At 34.7% G+C, this 18,485-nt stretch overlaps 1 protein-coding gene across 2 annotated transcripts in view; it reads left to right on the top strand.

Moving 5' to 3' along the window:
* LOC111054590 overlaps window positions 1-18,485 on the top strand; it is an 86,418-nt gene that overhangs the window by 9,577 nt on the left and 58,356 nt on the right. The window lies entirely within an intron of this gene.

Raw genomic sequence — 18,485 nt, 5'->3', positions numbered from 1 at the left:
ACACTCAGTCCACTACTACCATATTCGTCATGTTCGATCACTTGAAGTATAATTTTTCCTATTGTCATTTATATAGAGATGTTTGCTCCGCTTGGTGGCAATATTGCTGGAATGCAGTAAATATTTGGCTACTAGAATGGCGATTATGGTGGAGCCATCACGTTGGCTGACTGTGCCTTAAGCTGATTGTGACAGTAATCAATAAATAATAAAAGCTCTTTTTCCATTTTTACTTTCCTTGCCCTATTACCATGGGTGAGGAAAGTATTGCATTCCAAAAAATTTAAGGTACCCTAATTTCATGTTTTCTATACGTTTCATTACTTTCCTTGCCATATTACCATAGGTAAGGAAAGTATTGCTTTCCGAAAAAAATTAAGGTACCCCAATTTCTAAATTTCTATACGTTTCAAGGTCCCCTGAGTCCAAAAAAGTGGTTTTTGGGTATTGGTCTGTATATATATATATATATATATATATATATATATATATGTGTGTGTGGTGTGTGTGTATATGAGTGTATATGCGTCTGTGTACACGATATTTCATCTCCCAATTAACGGAATGACTTGAAATTGGAACGTAAGGTCCTTACAATATAAGGATCCGACACGAACAATTTCGATCAAATGCGATTCAAGATGGCGGCTGAAATGGCGAAAATGTTGTCAAAACAGGGTTTTTCGCGATTTTCTCGAAAACGGCTCCAACGATTTCGATTAAAGTTATACCTGAAATAGTCATCGATAAGCTCTATCAACTGCCACAAGTCCCATATCTGTAAAAATTTCAGGAGTTCCGCCCCATCTATGCAAAGTTTGATTTTATATTCTCAATTATCAAGCTTCAGATACAATTTAAACAAAAAATTCGAGTGGAATAGATTGAGCATGAGAATCTCTACAATTAATGTTCAGTAACATTTTCACCTAAAATTAAAAATAAACTCGAAAATCGAGAAAATGTCATTATCCAATTGCCAACCAACATCTTCAATCAGGAGAGCAGAAAGTTCATTTGGGTTGGACACCATTTCTCATCTCTGTACCCTTTCTGAGCTTATTTCAACTTCCTTGAAGGAGCGGGGGTTCGCCCGTCGCCCGGCCATCAGTATGTAAACAAGAGGATCCTAGAAGCCACCGATTCCAGTTGAGTTGGATTACTAATTCAACATTTGTGTTGGGCTGGCAGCCAACAGGATTGCTTGCTTCCCACTTGCCCAAATCTCGTCGAAACAAGAGATCTCCATTCTAGTTGGCCCGTGGGATCAGACGCTGCTCAAGGTGCCGTTCTGCGTTTGATTGCATTTGACGAGCCTGACAGTCTAAAATGATATTCTCAATTCCACGCAACTTTGCTAGTATTCCCAGGAGCTGACAAAGTTACATTTACATACAAAGCTATTTCAGATCTGGAAATAAATGAATTCAGACAGTTTACTCGATTATACAGATAGTGTAAATCTATGAATCTTTATTATTATTATTATTATTATATCCAGCATTATGCTTTGATTTTTTTTTGTTATCATTCATGATAATGTAATGCCGAAACAAAATGAGAGCTTCCAAATGGATTGTAATTAAAACAGGAGTTGATTGAGGCCGATATTATGAATAGTAGGATCTCGCATAAATGTAGCATAGGCCCAATAATAATTCATTATGAATAAATTATAGTCATCTTGAATGAGCAAAAGCATAAATTCTTATTCATATATGGTTCTTCCCAGTTCTCCTGCAGCACTTGGACCTATGAGCCCACACTTAGCTACCAAACGATATATGATCTCCAGTGTCTTATGATATATCACAGAATTGAATGAGAGAGAGTAAGCCACACTACGTTTCGGAAGCGCGAGCAAACGCACCACCAAACTTTTGATGGTAGTGGGCCCAGACGTTTTAATCCACCGGCGGTGCGACCAAGTAGCCCCCTCGAAACATAATATGGATGATGTAATGTTCCATTACGCTTCCAGAATCGCAAACACTCAGTCCACTACTTCCGTATTCGTCATATTCGATCAGTTGAAGTATAATTTTTCATTTTTTCCCATTGTCATATAGATGTTTGCTCCGCTTGGTGGCAATATTGCTGGAATGCAGTAAATATTTGGCTACTAGAATGGCGATTATGGTGGAGCCATCACCTTGGCTGACTGTGCCTTAAGCTGATTGTGACAGTAATCAATAAATATTAAAAGCACTCTTTCCATTTTTTAAATACGATGTTCTCTTTCAGAATTATTGAATAGGTAACCAAATATTATGAATTATACTATTGAAACAGTGATTCGATTAGTATTTCGAGTAGATAAAGTATAAAAATGCTGAACACAACATTCAATTTCGTTCTTTCCAATGCCAATACCAAACATTTGGTGGTCTCCTTCTCAATTTAAATAAGATACTTCAATTCTTAATCAATTGAAGCTTAGAATAAATAAACTGAAAACAACATTAAACATTTCATTCTCACTCAATTATTATTCATCCATTATTATTGGCCGTTTTTCAATTTTGAAGAGAACAACTTTTTTGTTTGCGTTTGTTCGCGAAGTGGTTCACTCACTAATAACGAACGCTGTTGTTTTCGGAGTTATTCAGCCAGAAAATATTGCATAAATCGGCACTTGAGAAAATTGAAAATTGGGAAATTGAAGCTTTGACTTGCATTGTTGTCGTCGTTGAGATCGGTGAAGGGTGGGGTGCTGGTGGCGAGTAAGTGGGGTTCTACATAGCGATAGACGTTCATAGATTCTGTATTTCATGTCAGCGAGATATTTCAACGTTGATGTGTTTACGTTCGGGTTTCGCCCGGAGTTGAAGGATTTTTAGAGGGATCAGGAGGGGATTGCAGGGGTTGGGGAGGGGAAATAGAGGAATTTATTCGCTCTCCAACTCCCTTTTTCCACGGTTAATGAGTCATGTCCTCCATTTTCATTTGTGTTCCACTTCCATCCACTTGCCACTTTTATGACCTTTTTCCATTTTCCACCCATCTTCTTCTTCTCCTTCCCTACTCATTTCCTCTTGCCAAATTCCAGTTTGCACTCTTCCTTTGTTCGTATCTTTTGTTATTTTTCAATTGTGTACGAAAACAACGGGATCAGTCTATCTTTATTGATGGTTATGGAATCTAAAAAAATGTTTCATCAGAGCAACCTTAATCGATTCATTCATTGTTGTGGAATTTATGGAATTTTAAACAAAAAATTGTGAAAAATATCCACGGTAATATTTTGTGAATAAATATTTCGAATATTTCTCCATGGAGGAGTGTAATCTTATCAACGTAGTAAAAGCTCATTATTGATATATTTTTCTCTGCAATATTACATGTAATATTGGACATAATTTAGTTTTTTATTACCAGCAATAGGTTGCCGATCTCAGTCAAATCATGCTTCTTCCACAAATTTATATAATACAATAAAAATTCTTTGGGATTCACTCCATATTATTAGCATTATTGAATTTTAAACATAATATCGGGGCACCGAGCTTCGCTCATTATTTTTTTTATTGATAAACTGAACACAATTCTCTAAAATGATCGTGTTTATATTTTACAGCTGGCTATACGTCAGTTTATGAATTTCGGGGATGCGATATTTTGATTTTCCACAGACTCAGTCGCTCACTCACATTTTTACTATCCACAGACGACGAAAGTCTCAGCTGTTTCAGTCAAGGATGAATTATTCTTTTAATGTCGTTCAGCGAGTTTTCCCAAGAATGAGACCCAGTGCAATCGATTTTTTATATCACAGACCTACTATGCTCCAAATTTCGTGAAAATCATTAGAGCCGTTTTCGAGATTATTCCAAGACAAACCATGAATTAATCAAATTTTAATTAGATTCGACTGAATACTATTCAACTCTTTTTAAACTCTAATTTAAGAATATCGATATTTACCTATTTGATGCTTATCTGGATTATAAGTTGAATATTTTATCATTTACAGATGGAAATTACTGATATATTGCATTTATTCAATATGTTATAATATAAATAAATAACCAAATATACAAATATATACAGATATACAGAAATTGCATAATAGGATTTATTGATTAGCATTTGAATAAATGCAATATCTTAGTAATTTCCATCTGTAAATGATAAAATATTCAACTTATAATCCAGATAAGCATCAAATAGGTAAATATCAATATTCTTAAATTAGAGTTTGAATAGAGTTGAATAATATTCAGTCAAATCTGATTAAAATTTGAAAAGGGATTTATCAAATGACTATTCAAATAAGAAAAGTGAGTAGAAGTAAGACTGCAGAATATCAACTTATAAAAATCACAACTCAGCTTGAGTGGCATAACTCTTTCATCTAATCTGTGTTTTATTTGTATGACAAAGGTTTTAGAATAAGATGGAAACTCACTTTTGAAGTAAGGTAAAGTTGTCAGATCGATCTAAAATTTAAAATTTATATTTGTCAATAGATTTTAAAATCTATTCAAATTATTCAAACGTATTATAGAGGAAGAAATCTGATTTTATATTCATAGGAGTCGATGCCTGTATCCTTTATTCTCATTCTACCCAATGCAGGTTGTTCTGAGGCTTCTGAATCACCTCACATATACAGTATATCAAAACAGTTTTCCGTCGGGAATATTCCAGTGCGAGCTCCTTTTTTATTATTTGTTGCTCCACGATTCCTTCGACATTCAGAGCTCCAATATTATTGGCCATTATATTCTTTGATCGCTGCGTCCTGAGGGGCCTTATCGATTATGGATTACGAATCTAGTGAAATAGAGAGCAGTTCAGGCGCATTCAGAAGGGATAATCCGTGTTTTATTCCACTTGCTACATGTTGCTATAAATTGGTGCTTGAATCATGAGGTTGTTTCAAGCATGTTGCATGAAGCATTTGCCTTGGAACAATGAAGCAAGTTGCATGCAATTGAGGCTTGGAGTAGGTAGCAAGTAATTGAAGCTTGAAGCATGTATCAAATAACTTTGAAGCTTGAAATATGTTGCGTAGTCAACTACTTTAAGCATTCAATATATTTCTTGAAACATGTTGCTGTCAGATGTCTCACTTCAAGCCTTTTGAATGAAGGAGGCCTACTTGAAATCTGCTTAGTTTTCGACATTTTCGGTAAACATCACAGTCTCAAACCAGATGGGTAAGCTGCATTTGAACTGCTGGCAGAGTTAAAGCACACTACTCGAGTATTTTATTGACGTTGAACGCCGTTCGCTTGTTTGCTGTTCAAACGCTAAAAGGTCACTTTGCTCCTCTGATGGGAAATCTGCTTTCAAGTGCTTAACTTCAGACCAGTAGCTTAATCCTAATTCTCATTCTAAGATAGAGTGGATAATGTGATATACTACCAAGTGAAGTGTATAAAACTGAATAAACAGTAGCGAAGATAAATGTAATTTTGGAGTCAACTCATTATTAAACGTTAAGAAGTATGAAATTCTTGGAAACATTGACGAATTCATCTGGTAGCAACAATTTTCTAAATCAGATTAGGTGGATACTTATTGTTCCGAATACCAAATTTACACCAACTTCTTGTGAGATGACTGCTGGATCAAATCAACAAGTTCCGATGAATGGAATAAAGTAGTTTGGAAAATTGGAAAAACCAATACTTAAGAAAATAAAAGCTCATTTATTATATAGTTTTTTGAAACAGCTATTCAAAGCTCTGTATTCTCATTATAAGTAGGTTACGGGGTAGATAATTGCTCAAATTTCTCTATTCTTCATAAAGAATATATCTCAATCTAATACGTGCTTTTTTCAGAAGTTCCGATATACAAATTAAAAATACCTGATGCTCATCAGATATAGATTATATAATAGATATCTAAGATATCTCTATCTGGAAATAGGTCGATCGGATGAAATTATATGAGGGTACGAATTCAGATTAGCATTTCTAAATTACTCAAATAAAGTGAATCGGAAAGCAATAACAATGTCATCAAACTTAGAAATTGGATGAAGTAGGTACAATAAAGAAGTAACTCCATATAGGCTATTATATTTATTCATTACGAATGGAATCGGAGAATTTATTATCTCCTCGAACTGAAACAATAAAATCAGAAAAAGAAGGCTCAGAAATACTGTACATAAGAAATAGAAATTCCCAAGTATTCTGTATCTTATACTCCAACTCTCGTTCATATAAACTTTCAAGGATCAAGTAAACAACCTTAAGATAATTCATGATCAAATAAACAAACCTCAGTAAACTCTACAGCTGGATATATACCTGTATTCTCAGATTATGTATAGTCATATACCATATAGAATATGCTATAGATTCTCATGGATCAAATAAGCAATCCTCAGTTGATTCTACAACTGAATCAGTTTACAAAAGAATCGAGGATCACTTCCCGATAACTACTTGCTCCACGTAAAGATGTCGAATCAAATCAACAGTTTTGAGATAAATCGAATGAAGTGGAGATGGCAGCAACAATATTCGGAAACGAATTGGGTGAAAGTGGAAAATTGGAAATGTGGAAATGGAGCCACCGAGTAAGGCGATAGGCCTTTGAGGCCCGAAAACACTGTCATAAGGCCTGTACACACTGTCATGAGTGATAGACGAGTAGCAAATGTCTCTGGGATCAAATTTATTCGACTTTTGAACTCTGACTTTCAGCTGCGAACAAATACGCCAGCACAGCAGAAAGAAAAGGGCAGAAATCTCTACAGAGTCTCTCGGCTTGTACTGTACGCTCATAATCTTGTCATCGATAAGCCGTAGCTGCTTTTTCAAGGACTTTCTTTATACTCGCATCCTTCTTCACGTGGTTGAGATGCTGCTTTCTGCTTGCTGCCTGCCTATTTGGATTGCAAAAGAGCTCACTGCCTCATGTATTAGTTTGTTCCTGCTACGGTGAAATTCACTCCAGTCTGTCAGCATTGATTGAATGGGCAGCATTGATGCTATGTAGAAGGGATGCTGACAGTTGTAAGTGATATCAATAAGCTGAGATTCACATCAAACTGACAGCATTGATTGAATGGGCAGCATTGATGTTATGTAGAGGGACTGCTGACAGTTAGAAGTGGATGTCAATAAGTTGAAATTCACATCAAACTGACAGCATTGATTGAATGGGCAGCATTGCTGCTATGTAGAGGGGATGCTGACAGCTGTAACGTTGTAAGTGGATCTGACTAGAAGAGTAGAGGTTGGGATTGTAAGATTGTAATTTTCTCATCTTATTTCGGGGATCACATGTAAGCGAGTAGGCGCACAACAATTGCGGATGAGAAGAAGAAGGGAAAGAAGTGAGAGGAGGAACAGTCAGAGGAGGTAAAGGTAGAGTTGGGAGAGGAGAAAGAGTGTAAAAATGTGGAGAAAAAGTGTAGATTGAGGAGTAGGAGAGATAAGTAGGGGTTGAAGAGATGTATAGAATTGTAGGAGAGTGAGTAGGTAGATGTGATTATAAGTAGGAAGAGGAGAATATGATTGTGAAGATGAGAATATGAGTGGAGAGAGGAGAATATGATTGAGAAAAAGAGGGTATGAGTGGGAAAAAGATAATGTGAGTGGAAGAAGAGAATATGATTGGGAAAAAGATAATATGAGTGGAAGAAGAGAATATGGTTGGGAAGAGGAGAATATTAGTTGGAAGAGAAGAATATGAGTAGAAAGAGGAGAATATGACTGAGAAGAAGAGAGTATGAGTGGGAAGAAGAAAATATGAGTGGAAGGAGAGAATATGATTGGGAAAAGGAGAAAATTGGTGGAAAGAGAAGAATATGAGTAGGGTATAAGTATGAATAAGGGTGGGAGTGTAAGAGGAGGGCGTGAGAAGAAAAACGACAAGGAGAAGTGTCAAAAAAGAAAAAGAGGAAAGGGGAAAAAGAGGAAGAGAGGTGAGGGAGATGAGGATGAGGAGGGACAAGAGGACGAGGATTATAGGTAGAAGGTGAAGGATTAGACAAAGGAATTGGGAGAAGGAAAAGATCGAGAAGATGGTTAAGGCAGGGGAAGAAGAAGAAGAAGAAGAAGAAGGAGAAGATGAAGAAGAAGAAGAAGAAGAAGAAGAAGAAGAAGAAGAAGAAGAAGATGAAGAAGAAGATGAAGAAGAAGAAGAAGAAGGAGAATGAGGAGACAAGGAAACTGTCTTTTGAGAACTGAGATACACAATCTCCCGTGAACACACCCATATATACACACGTATCTGATGTACACGTGCATGGTGCTTCTTCGAACTGGAATTGAGAGGACTAAAGGGTGTCTGTTGATTTTGGAAACTAACTGAAGGTTCAGAGGGAGTGTGTAGGTTAATTTCTCGTTAAGAAGTAGGATGAGAAGGATAAATCAAAGGGAAATGGATAGGTGGAGGAGGAAGAGGAGAAGAAGGAGAATAAGGATGAGGAGGAGGAAGAGGAGAAGAAGGAGAATAAGGATGAGGAGGAGGAATAAGACGGTTAATTCTGTTAGCACCAGGTTGAATATTCATTACTCACTTTTGCAAGTCGCGAAGCAAACATGTTGACTCCATAGATGGCGATTCATTACATACTAAACGTATCACGTGATCCCATCCAAACAGAGCATCCAGAGTGTGTCATAAGATTATCAACATGGAGGGATTACAATATAAGCCATTTCCCTAAGAGAATAAACACACGTATTTAATTCATCGTGAAATTTGAACAGGATAATTCTAGTAGTAAAAATCCTGAATCATTTAATAACATGATTCAAAACTAGAGTATCGGCGTTATTGTAGGCTTACATTGAATATATAATTTGTGAGATGGAATAAGATAAGGTAATTTTGTATTCGTGGTACATTTCTTATGAAAATCCCAACACAAGAACCAAGAGACATTTCACAATGGAATATGATTGAAAATAATGATGATTTTCAAACAAAGACTCTTTAAACTAAAAAAAAAGCTTTATTTGTCTACACAATTAGAAACAAACAAGGAATCAAGATGGATACCAGTCATGAGCTGAACTGTGATGTGATTGGCTGCCTGCGATTGGTGGATTGTCTCAGACCAATAACAGTACTACAATCAATCAGATACTATTTTTGTGAATCAATACGACGCCAATAGAATTTGTATTTTCATTCAAAAAAGCAAGTAGAGACTCTGAGGATGAAAGGTGTTAAAACTGGTTTCAAGAAACGTTTGTAAAAATAATTTCCATTGAACATTTGGAGAACAAACTTCTAAATTATTTTAGTATAATTAAAACTGCATGTGATTAATAAACTAATGATGCAACAGTGATGAACCCCTTTCTTATTGCGAATTTACATCTTCTTTGGATGTGTATGATTTATGTTGACAAGCTCCTAAAAACTATTTTGCAAAACTTTGAGTTCGTTTACGTAATTTGTGGCTATCTTAAAAAATTCTATTAATCATTATCACATGCAGGACGTCAGAATCTGAACCCAATTAGAAAGCAATACTTTCCCATTGATAGTAAAGTAAAACGCACAAAAAACTGTCAATATCCCGTTCAGTTTGTCAAAAACATCTTGATTGGAACCATTTTTCATCATTGAGACTGTTTTGAGCTCTGAATATTGGGCTATTTATCCTCTTCTGTATAAAACATTCCCTAGTGAAAATCAGTTTTTTTCTAGAAAATTTCTGCAACGATTAAAACAAACTGCAATCTCCTACCCTTCCCCGCATTCACGTCGATTCATCTCTTCTAAACAAATTCGGGTCTTTAGCGAGAGCAGAGAAACGGTAACGGTAATAGCCAATGTCACCAGCAGTACCAGGCTTATGATACTGAACCGAATCGATATTTCATTATGATATATAGGGTTCGGGAGCCGCAATAGAGCCCAGGCTTTATAACATTCACAGGGCGCTCTATATCTGTGAATCTCTGCTATATTTATGTAAATATGGTACTATACATGGATGTGTATATATGTATGCAGCCCACAGTGCTCACAATGTGGAGCGGGTTCATTGATATTTAGAGCGAGGGACGATTTTGCTTCACACTTGCAAATTTGCATCGTCGGTGTTGACATTTTTCGCTGCCAGTGAATGGGGTAGCGGCACTTATTGCTCTAATGTGAGAGATCAGACACCCCCTCTAATTACGCCGCCTTCTGCTACAGTGAAATTCACTTAGTACTGTCAGCATTAATTGGATAGGGAACATTTATGTTATTCATAAGGAATTCTGACAGTTTGAAGTGCATCTCAACTAATGTGAAAATTCACTTTAAACTTGTCAGTGTTAATTAAATGTGGAGCATTAATGCTATTCATAAGAGAAGCTGACAGTTTAAAGTGTATCTAATCTCAAGTGAAGACTTATTTCATATTGTCAGTGTTGAATGAATGTGAAGCATAGAAGCTATTCATGAGGAATGCTGACAGTTGGAAGTGAAACTCACTATAGTTACTGCCTTGACGTTCACGCTATTACTAATTGACGTTGTCATTCAGTTACATTTCATGGTTTTCAATTTTCAACTAATTTATTTCATGTGTGGCATGTTAAAAGTTTAGACTTTCAGTAATAAAGTTGGCACGTCAAAATGCAACTCAATTTCCAAAAATTTTAATTGTATCTTCTCCAATCGAAATGGCTTGGGTTTACGGCAAGGCGGAACATCCTCACAGGATCTCACTGCCAAAAAGCCAAATATAATAAGTATCACTGCCAAAAGTATAATAGTAATAATCGAAACATTATTAGGTAATGTTGTTCCACAGTTTTTTATATCCTCAGCTCGTAATTTCAATCCTGAAAATGAGGAGGGAAGGAGAGGGTAAAATCTGATATGAAACATAAAAGAAGTAGAGTGAGGTGAATAAGAGGGAGTGAAGAAATATGGTTAAAATAGGAGAAGATTATGTAGAGAGGAGGGGAGGAGAGAAGAAAAATAGTAAAAAATGAAAATAAGAAGTTCGAGTAGGAAATGTGGAATAGATAAGAAGAATATGGATCACGTCAGAACAAACCATATAAAACTATGAAATTATAAAATATGTAGACGTATGAAGAGCAAAGGAGCTTTAAAAAGTTTTGTACAGACCTACGTGCCACGAATACGCGCATTTCACTTTTCATGATGCTACGCATATTATATCTGTAACTTAATGCTTCTGTACAAATACAGATATAATCAGCTGCTGAAAACTGAAATGCTCGTGTTAGTGGCGGTCAAAAATGTACTTAGCTTTAGAAGATTATTTTTTAAATACAAATCAGATAAGATGAGAAGGGAGGATAGGATAAGGTAGGGGGTAAATAATAAGAGAGAGATAGCTTGAGCTAGAAAATAGCTTGAGTAAGAAAGTAGAAGGAAACTGATGCATGCATCCAGAGAAGAGACTCAGGAACTGAACAGAATAGACAGGAAAGAGGAAAGTAGGCCGGACCACAATACAATGGGGTGAAATATGTGGTTGGGAAGTGTTGAATGCGGAGAGAGTGTTTTTGGGCCCTTCACGATTTGTAACATGATTCGATTTGGTGGTTCGTGAGTGCAGAGGGTTCCATGATGGTTTTTGGGGGGCTCCATGATGACTTTGAAGGTTTAGGGGGGTTACATGATGGCTTCCGGGGTTCCTAGAAGAGGGGTTCAGGGTGAGAAAGTTGAGTAAAGAGCGTTGGTTGGTAAATAAATTATTATGAGATTCACTTCAGTCTGTCAGCATTGTTTGAATTGGAAGCAATAATGTTATTCATTGAGAAATACTGACAGTATAAAGTGGATCTTACAACAGCCGCCTTCAAGAATCAGGTTCCATCAGTTTTGTTTTCAGTGTCGAATTAAGACGACGTTGTATTTTCTCGTGCGTTCAATTTGATTATTATCTCATTTGTAGTCTCGGTTGAACGGTCTCTCACTCACTCACTCACTCTATCTTTCTTTCTTATTTGTATTCTCGGTTGAACGCTCTCGCTCTCGCCGAATGTAAGCACCGATTCTGTCAAGATTTTCCGCTCAACAAAGCGTTCAGCAGTGTATTTGTACTGCATTTCGTCAGTAATTTGTGTCAAAGTACAATCGTCAATTATTAGCATTCGTACCGAAACTGGCTTTCCGTATTCCCTAGCGCCGTCAAATTGTCTTGCGCATGGGTTTGAGTCCTGTTTTACCTAAAATAAATTTGTATTATATTTTACCTCATCGATTCTTCACACACAATTCATAGAGTTATGAAGGCCCATCACAGTAAATTATGATTTGAATGTTATCCTCCAATTCTCACTGTGGACATTCAAATGATTAGATAACTCGTATCATCCTTCACCAACATCAGGTCTTCTTCTTCCGCTTTCTTTTATCTTTCCTATTATTATGGATTATCTCTTTATTTCTTCACCTTTTCCCTCTTCTCGGCTTATTTCTATTCTCTTCCTTTTTCGTGTACTTTCACTCATCAAAAATCTTGTCTTTTTCCTTCTCCTAGTTTTCACTCCTCCCTCTTCTACATCCAGTCTCTTCTATTTTATTATTTTTTCTCACGACTATCATTCCTGTTAGCAATTATTGCGTCCCTTTCTCTTTCTTCATCCTCTTTCTCTTTTGTTTCTCTTTGACTTTTTCCTTCTCAGCCTTGTCTTCTTCTCCTATCTTTTTTCTTTTCCTTCTCGTCTTTCCTCCTTCTCCTTCTTCTTCTACTACTCTTTTTTCCCCTTCAATTTCTTCAACTTTCTTTTACTTCTTAAATTCAATTTCTTGCATTTCTCCATCAACCTAAACTAATTTACATACAATATTCTCCATCTTCTCTATTCTCCATATAACTTACTATAATCGCGATTTCCATTTCATTCAAATACGAGTCTCTCGTAAGTTAATTCATCTTCTAATCTCTTTTAAATCCCATCTTTATCACTCTGTGAGACATGTGCATCAATCTCTCTCTCCCCACCGCACCAATCAATCTCCTTGTTCATCACACTTTGCCCCATCCAACCTAAAACTTCCCAACAGGAATTTCCCACCATGACACATTTCGAGCACTCTTAATGGTAAAGTTTCCATTGAAAGATGCACATGAAAAATTGAGTGATAACCATGAAGATGAAAACAAATTGAAGCATGATAATAGTAGTGTTAAGATACAGGATCAACTCATTCAAGTTTCTGACAATGTAGGCCTAGTTACTGTTGTTGAAAAAGTCAACCCTAATGAGATAGTAAAATTGAGTAAAGAAGTAGGTAGGGAGTTGTCTTCACTGAAAGTCAACTATCATGAAAGTGATATTGCTACATTGAAGGTTAGGAAAACTATTAACAAAGTGAATGATTACATGAGACAGGTTTCTGTGGAGGTTAGGAACAATGTGAACAAAATGAATGTTGCTTTGAGTCAAGTTGATGAGTTCAACTTTCAACTGAGAATTGAAAAGGTGTATGCAATGCATTCTCAAGTGAGCATGATTGATTTTTGTGAGCAAAATTGCTTTGTTAAAACAAATGAACCCATGAATAAAATCATGCTCTTGAAGAAAACAAAACGCAAAGTTTCCATTGATGTGTTAGTATTCAAAGGTTGTTTCAAGTTGCTTATTTACAAGATGATGACAGTGAATCAAATGATGAAAGGGTATTCCCCAGCACACAATGATTAGGAATCCTGTGTCATGCCGGGATTCAGAATAGCAATGACCGTAAATACTACGTATGGTAAGAGTCCATAATTGTATCTTTTTTCTTTCCTGTAGCCTATTTTCTTGGCCCTTAATCTTTTCAATTTTCGATTCTTTCCTGTCTTTGTGTAATATTCAGTAAATTTCTTCTATGAAGCATATCTTAACCAATCTTGTCCATAGTCATTTAAATTTGTATTTTTTCTGAAATAATATTAGAAGTTGAAATAGTAGCTTATTTTCCTAATCTTTAATTGTTGATAAAACTTAACTTTTCTAAAATCTATCCATTGTAGTGTAAATAATTGTTTGCTTGTGACATATTTTTCATCATGTATCACTTATGTGAAGTGTATCAATTTTGTGTGTGTTGTTTTAGGGAATTTATTTACCCAATTTTCTTTTCCTCTTGTTTGTATTTTTTAGGGAACTTATTTACCCAGTATTCATCTTGATCATCTTTGTATCATAATCTTGAAATGTTTATACTTATTATACAGTCTTTAAATTTTAAATTATTTAAAAAAATAATTGGTTTAATTTAAAACGTTGTGTTATATTATCAATTGAAATGAATTAAAGGCTAAAATTTTTCTAAAGTGTTTTGTAATTGATATTTTTTTTAAAAATTTTAAAACTGTTTGTTCTATAAATTTTGATATGATTGATTATCGTTTGAAATGGATGCTGGAGTGTATGTAGAATTTTTAGTGGGGTTTGTTGATTAGAATTTTGCTGGTATGTGATTGTTTTTTGAGATGGAACCCATTATTGCCTAAAGAAGGAATAACAGAGGTTATGACTTAGAGAGGCAGTAATGAGATAATATTTTTTGTGTTGATTAATAATGTTGATTGCCATAGATGCAAAATGATGATTAATTATGAATATTGTTTGCCTTTGAAGCAAAATATTATTGATGTTTTGAATGATTTCTTGTTTAATGTTTGATAGTAAAGTTTTGTCATGAAATGTAGTTTGTGTTTAGAACATTGAAGAGTCGAAATAAACTATAGTATCCAACAAACGATGATTAACAATATTAAATAATTTGCTTTTTATACAATTTTTGAACAAAATTAAAACTAAATAATTTTGAAACCCTGAATGATAAATCATAAATGTGAAATGAACATGCTATAAATGAAATGTTATATTAAATAATAATGAAATGCAAATATATTATGAAATGATTGAATAGAAGACCAAATGTCTGAAATTATTGAAATATGTATTGAAATTAAATTTTTGTTGTGTTGTTATGATGTTTGTTTTTTACAATTTTGATAATGATACAGGGTGTTATGAAATTATATTTCTATTTTGAAGAATGGATTAAAATGTTGATATTTGAACAGTGAATAAATGAATGATTTTTTTTTTTAAATTTATCATTGATATGTCCATATTTCACAATTTATGTATTGCTGACTGTATAATAAGATGTTAACAAATTTCAATTTTATATATATTTAAAATTAATTTTATGTGTATTAGATTGTATGGATAGCCTAATCAAGTTTTTCTTCTTAGTTTATAAGCATTTTAAGACAACAGGTACAGCACAGACATTAACATTGAAATAGTTATCATGTGAATCTCGAAATCAGTAACAAGTGAACGCCATGAAGAGTGTTCAGTGAGAATGTGAGAACATTTGGATGATTTTCAAACTAGTGTGACATATCTACGCCTAAATCTACGCTGCGGCCTAAACCAATAACTACGCTAATGTCAACGCCAATGTCAACGCCAATAGCTACACCAATGCCTGCGCCAACGCTGATGCCAACAACAAAAATCAATGCCAATGCCTGCGCCAACACTAATAACTACGCCAAAATGCCAAAATCTGCGCCAATGCCAACAACAAAAATCAATGCCAATAGCTACGCCAATGCCTGCGCCAATGCCAATAGCTACGCCAATGCCAAAATCTGCGCCAATGCCAACAACAAAAATCAATGCCAATAGCTACGCCAATGCCTGCGCCAATGCTGATGCCAACACCAAAATCAACGCCGATGCCTGTGCTGATGTCAATAGCTACGCCAACGCCAATGCCAATATCAACGCCGATGCCAAAGCCGACACCAAAGAATACGCCAATAGCAATGCCAACGCCTATTGCTGACCAAGTATCTCAAACTTCAACACTACTGCATTACCTGGAGGTAATTGTCATCCATGTTCACATTCACAACTTGGAATTCAGAAGAACAGTCACAGTATCATGAAAGAATTGATTCAAAAAATCCTCTCCTAAATTATTCCTGTATGCAGAACTCTAAACCTTGAAAGCTGAAAATATCAAAAAACCAAACCTTACCTAAATTAATCCTCACCTAAATTAATCCTGTATGCAGCGTCTATCTCTTTTCCAAAAAATGAATTACATTGTCATTTCAAGCCTGAAATGTACATTGTATAATTACAAATATGATACAAAATTTATGTGACTCTGTATTGAATTTGGAATGCAGCCGTCTACTACAAACATGAAGCAATGCTAACTGAGATGTCACCGGTATCAAGTTTGGAATGCAGCCGTCTACTACAAACATGAAGAAATGCTAACTGAGATGTCACCTGTATCGAGTTTGGTATGCAGCAGTCGACTACAAGTATCAGCCCAACACTTCGTGCATCCAGATCAGCCCAACACTTAACGTCATCACACTGGAGTCACACTTAACTGAAAATCATACTGAGTGCCTTAACGGACTGTTTTCCAAAATGTGCATCAATAAAATCAACCGCGTCAATAGTGAAAGAAATGAACATTTTTTGATTTATTGAAATTTTATGTGAAAATTAAATGTAACAATTCATCAATTCATTTAAAAAAAAAAAAAATAATAATAATAATAATTTTTTTATTCAACATACTAAAATTTTTTTTATGCAATAAAAATTGAATTTTTCTATCTATTAAATTTATGTGCAATTTCAAAAAACTATTCTTTACATATTAAACTTTCTGTTGAGATATTTTTCTTTAAATTATAAAGCTAAATCAAAAGTAATATTGATATTCTATATTTTGAGATATTGTTTGGAAACATATAACAAACGCTATTGATGAATTTTTATAATAATTTTCAATATTTTTGGATGACATGTATTGTTTTTTCTAGAAAAAATTGTTACTGTTCTCAAATTTAAATTTCAACAATTTTCATTAGGGTCAATGTAAATTTTTTCTTTAAATTTTCAAACAGTAAATTTTTTTTATGTCAAGAGGGGGGTATTTGTAATATTACATTTTTCTTCTCACATTTAAATCGAATCTTCAATTCGAGATCTATGGAACTTTATAGTAAATGTCAGAGTTATCAATAGACAGATAAACTTTTTGACGGAGAATTATTATCGTAAATGTTTGTTGCATTGTTCCATGGTGTCACCGAGGCAGGGTTAACAAATTTCTGGATAAACAGTTTATTTAAATAGAATATGTATAAAAATTTAAAATAACATTTTCAAAATAAAGTTTTATTGAGAACAGATGTAGAATGTGAATTCTAAACTTATAAGTTATAATTTTTTGATGACGTGTCAGTGGAGATCGATATTGAACAGGGCGTTGTCTTCGTGACTGGCAACTTGTTTCTTTTTCCTGTTCTGTTTTTCTTCTGAAACTAATGGCTGGCTATGTTTGTGTTGTAAAGTTTTGCTCTAAATCATTTTCGTTTATTAATGTTTTAAATTGAGTTTTATATAAAATTTTGTGCTGTTTTGGTCAGATTTAGCGGTTTGTATTGTCAAGCCATTAGCCACTGTGTTTCAACTGTAAACTAGATAAGTATTTTTAGTTCGTAATAACTCTGAAATCATTAGGCTTGTAAGTTATTGTTCTTTGTATATTTCTGTGTTTTGTCAAAATTTTCATCTGAAGATTATAAGTTAATTTGCTCTGAAAACTGGATTTCTCATTCATAGGCAATAGATCCATTCACAGTTTATCAAGAATCTATTTTATTGGAGCCGACAACTTTCTTAGGTGATAGGTGTTAAATGCTATTCCAACCGTTTAAGGAAAAATTGGTAGCACGGCAAATGTTACCCCTGTGGTGGGACCGAATTACAAAATAAATATGTCCCAAATGGTACACCATGAAATCCCTGGTTATAGAAATTATTAGTGGATAGATATCTTGATAGGTTATGAATGGTTTGTTGCTGAGTGGGAGGTCGGTTCAAGAGAGATCAAGTTTTAATGAATCAGTGCATATTACAAAATGGCAAACATTAAAAATGATCTGAATCTTATAGCATTCTTAACACAAAGGTTTGATAAGCTAGATGCTAGATTTGATGAGTTAAATGCTAAATTTGATAAGCAAAATGCTAAGTTAGACCAAATGTTTAAAAATCAAAATGCTAGGTTTGATGATATGAAGCAAGAATGTACTAGCATTAGACTAGAGCAGGTTAGTATAAACCTTCTATTGAAAGATGCACATGAAAAATTGAGTGATAACCATGAAGATGAAAACAAATTGAAGCATGATAATAGTAGTGTTAAGATACAGGATCAACTCATTCAAGTTTCTGACAATGTAGGCCTAGTTACTGTTGTTGAAAAAGTCAACCCTAATGAGATAGTAGAATTGAGTAAAGAAGTAGGTAGGGAGTTGTCTTCACTGAAAGTTAACTATCATGAAAGTGATATTGCTACATTGAAGGTTAGGAAAACTATTAACAAAGTGAATGATTACATGAGACAGGTTTCTGTGGAGGTTAGGAACAATGTGAACAAAATGAATGTTGCTTTGAGTCAAGTTGATGAGTTCAACTTTCAACTGAGAATTGAAAAGGTGTATGCAATGCATTCTCAAGTGAGCATGATTGATTTTTGTG

This window comes from Nilaparvata lugens, chromosome 6 (genome assembly GCF_014356525.2).
Source record: "Nilaparvata lugens isolate BPH chromosome 6, ASM1435652v1, whole genome shotgun sequence".
Taxonomy (NCBI): domain Eukaryota; kingdom Metazoa; phylum Arthropoda; class Insecta; order Hemiptera; family Delphacidae; genus Nilaparvata; species Nilaparvata lugens.
The sequence above is the reverse complement of the archived record's forward strand: the minus strand, read 5'-3'. Positions and strand labels throughout refer to the sequence as shown.